Below are 4,042 nucleotides of genomic sequence, written 5' to 3'. Positions count from 1 at the left end.
AAATCGAAAAATCAATCAATGGAAACTGCCAACACGGGCTGTTTGGTCTAGGCGTATGATTCTTGGTTAGGGTGCGAGAGGTCCCGGTTTCAAATCCCGGACGAGCCCCATTTCCTTACTTTAGATCCACAGGTGTCTGGCACCATTTATTAGTGGCCCTTTCTGAAAAGTGCTGGGCCCCTGACTTCTGTTTCTTTCAAATGTCCAGTAAAAAGGGGACTATAGGGGGGTGTGAAAAGGCTTGTTGGTCTAGAGGTATGATTCTCGCTTCGAGTGTGAGAGGTCCCGGGTTCAATTCCCGGACAAGCCCGCCTTCACCTCAAATCTCTGACTGATGTTAGAGCGAGGAAACTCCTTTAAGATTATGCTAAGTAGTGTCCAACTTCAGACAATACAAGAGTGCACACTTCCTGTCCTGGTGATCTAAGCCAGAATTTGCTTGTTAGGTTTTAAGGAATTTACTTAGGTAACAATCACCTAAACCTGACGTCTGTTTTTACAGAGAAATGCACAGTGTCACCCAACCAGCAACTTTAAAGCTAGGGATTTCAAACTTAATATCATCCATCTGTCCAATGCCTGGATTAAAGTCCTTGAGTTTTGTACGGCTAGGTCAACTCACTGATGCACATGCATTGTGTGGGGTTTTTTTTAATGTGTGTTTTGCCATGTCATTGCCAGTAAGGTTTTCACAGGCTAAGCAACTCAGTGGGCTCTATGAGACTAAGGACTAGTTTATAGCCAATGAGTTTGCTGGAGATAGGTTAAAGGGTTGGCACGGAGGCTTCGAGAGTGATTTTTAAAAAGTGAATTTTGCTGAGTCAAAGTATTAGTGCGCTAGACTTAGGAGTGTTTTTTAACAGGCTATTTAAATATGCTGTCTTAACTGTAACAATCAAATTAGATTAGCCTTGCGACTAACCTTTGTATGGTGGAAGATCTAAGGGACCGGAACTGGCTTGAGCTTTGGTAAATATTAGAGACACATATTTTAGTACCATGTGTGGTGAAGTTGGAAAATTAGCTCTGGCGGGACCACAACATAGCCAAAAACAGTGCAAAGGGCTGAAATGATCATACCTTTGATGTTAAGGCCTCCCAAGAATGCCTAAGTGAGCTTAACACGTGGAAGGTCACAACGAGCAGTGGGCTGTATCAGACATCTATTTTTATAGAGAAATGCACAGTGTCACCCAACCAGCAACTTTAAAGCTAGGGCTTTCAAACTTAATGTCATCCATCTGTCCAATGCCTGGATTAAAGTCCTTGATTTTTGTACGGCTAGGTCAACTCATCGATGCATATGCATTGTGGGTTTTTTTTTTTAAAGTGTGTTTTGCCATGTCATTGCCAGTGTGGTTTTCACAGGCTAAGCAACTCACTGGGCTCTATGAGACTAAGTCCTAGTTTATAGCTAGTGAGTTTGCTGGAGATAGGTTAAAGGGTTGGCACGGAGGCTTCGAGAGTGATTTTTAAAATGTGCATTTTGCTTATTCAAAGTATTAGTGCGCTAGACTTAGGAGTGTTTTTTCACAGGCTATTTAAATATGCTGTCTTAACTGTAACAATCAAATTAGATTAGCCTTGCGACTAAACTTTGTAGGGTGGAAGATTTAAGGGACCAGAACTGGCTTGAGCTTTGGTAAATATTAGAGACACATATTTTAGTACCATGTGTGGTGAAGTTGGAAAATCAGCTCTGGCGGAACCACAGCATAGCCAAAAACATTGCAAAGCGCTGAAATGATCATCCGCCAGAGCTGATTTTCCAACTTCCCCACACATGGTACTAAAATATGTGTCTCTAATATGTACCAAATATTTACCAATTTACTAGAACTTTCAAACTTAATGTCAACCATCTGTCCAATGCCTGTATTAATGTCCTTGAGATTTGTACGGCTAGCTCTACTCATTGATGCGCATGCATTGTGGGGTTTTTATTAAGTGTGTTTTCCCATGTCATTGCCAGTGTGGTTTTCACAGGCTAAGCAACTCAGTGGGCTCTATCAGATCAAGGCCTAGTTTATAGCCAGTGAATTTGATAGAGATAGGTTAAAGGGCTGGCGCGCCCCGGCTTCCACAGTGATTTTTAAAAAGTGCATTTTGCTGAGTCATTGCCAATGCTTCTTTTCAAAGGTGAATAAAATCTAAGCCATTTGATGCAGCATCACAAACCTCGGCATGCTCCATCTGGCCATGGCCTTGATTCAGCTTTGGCGGAACCACAGCATAGCCAAAAACAGTGCAAAGGGCTGAAATGATCATACCTTTGATGTTAAGGCCTCTCAAGAATGCCTAAGAGCGCTTAGCATGTGGAAGGTCACAACGAGCAGTGGGGTCTATCAGATGTCTATTTTTACAGTGAAATGCACAGTGTCACCCAACCAGCAACTTTAAAGCTAGGGCTTTTAAACTGAATGTCATCCATCTGTCCAATGCCTGGATTAAAGTCCTTGATTTTTGTAAGGCTAGGTCAAATCATTGATGCACATGCATTGTCGGGTTTTATTTTTTAAGTCTGTTTTGCCATGTCATTGCCAGTGTGGTTTTCACAGGCTAAGCAACTCACTGGGCTCTATGAGACTAAGACTTAGTTTGTAGCCAGTGAGTTTGCTGGAGAAAGGTTAAAAGGTTGGCATGCAGGCTTCAAGAGTGATTTTTAAAAAGTGCATTTTGCTGAGTCAAAGTATTAGTGCGCTAGACTTAGGAGTGTTTTTTCACAGGCTATTTAAATATGCTGTCTTAACTGTAACAATCAAATTAGATTAGCCTTGCGACTAAACTTTGTAGGGTGGAAGATTTAAGGGACCAGACCTGGCTTGAGCTTTGGTAAATATTAGAGACACATATTTTAGTACCATGTGTGGTGAAGTTGGAAAATCAGCTCTGGCGGAACCACAGCATAGCCAAAAACATTGCAAAGCGCTGAAATGATCATCCGCCAGAGCTGATTTTCCAACTTCCCCACACATGGTACTAAAATATGTGTCTCTAATATGTACCAAATATTTACCAATTTACTAGAACTTTCAAACTTAATGTCAACCATCTGTCCAATGCCTGTATTAATGTCCTTGAGATTTGTACGGCTAGCTCTACTCATTGATGCACATGCATTGTGGGGTTTTTATTAAGTGTGTTTTCCCATGTCATTGCCAGTGTGGTTTTCACAGGCTAAGCAACTCAGTGGGCTCTATCAGATCAAGGCCTAGTTTATAGCCAGTGAATTTGATAGAGATAGGTTAAAGGGCTGGCGCGCCCCGGCTTCCACAGTGATTTTTAAAAAGTGCATTTTGCTGAGTCATTGCCAATGCTTCTTTTCAAAGGTGAATAAAATCTAAGCCATTTGATGCAGCATCACAAACCTCGGCATGCTCCATCTGGCCATGGCCTTGATTCAGCTTTGGCGGAACCACAGCATAGCCAAAAACAGTGCAAAGGGCTGAAATGATCATACCTTTGATGTTAAGGCCTCTCAAGAATGCCTAAGAGCGCTTAGCATGTGGAAGGTCACAACGAGCAGTGGGGTCTATCAGATGTCTATTTTTACAGTGAAATGCACAGTGTCACCCAACCAGCAACTTTAAAGCTAGGGCTTTTAAACTGAATGTCATCCATCTGTCCAATGCCTGGATTAAAGTCCTTGATTTTTGTAAGGCTAGGTCAAATCATTGATGCACATGCATTGTCGGGTTTTATTTTTTAAGTCTGTTTTGCCATGTCATTGCCAGTGTGGTTTTCACAGGCTAAGCAACTCACTGGGCTCTATGAGACTAAGACCTAGTTTATAGCCAGTGAGTTTGCTGGAGAAAGGTTAAAGGGTTGGCATGCAGGCTTCGAGAGTGATTTTTAAAAAGTGCATTTTGCTGAGTTAAAGTATTAGTGCGCTAGACCTAGGAGTGTTTTTTAACAGGCTATTTAAATATGCTGTCTTAACTGTAACAATCAAATTAGATTAGGCTTGCGACTAAACTTTGTAGGGTGGAAAATCTAAGGGACCGGAAATGGCTTGAGCGTCGGTAAATATTAGAGACACATA

The 4,042-nt window shown here is 41.7% G+C and overlaps 1 non-coding gene across 1 annotated transcript; it reads left to right on the top strand.

Annotated features, from left to right (window-relative positions):
- Nucleotides 1-238: 238 nt before the first annotated feature.
- trnas-cga lies at nucleotides 239-310 on the top strand. The gene has a single exon. It is a non-coding gene; the product is annotated as a tRNA-Ser (tRNA).
- The last annotated feature ends 3,732 nt before the right edge of the window (nucleotides 311-4,042 follow it).

The sequence above is a fragment of the Electrophorus electricus genome, chromosome 21 (assembly GCF_013358815.1).
Source record: "Electrophorus electricus isolate fEleEle1 chromosome 21, fEleEle1.pri, whole genome shotgun sequence".
Lineage (NCBI taxonomy): Eukaryota > Metazoa > Chordata > Actinopteri > Gymnotiformes > Gymnotidae > Electrophorus > Electrophorus electricus.
Note: the sequence above shows the minus strand (reverse complement) of the source record. Positions and strands in the feature narration are given on the sequence as shown.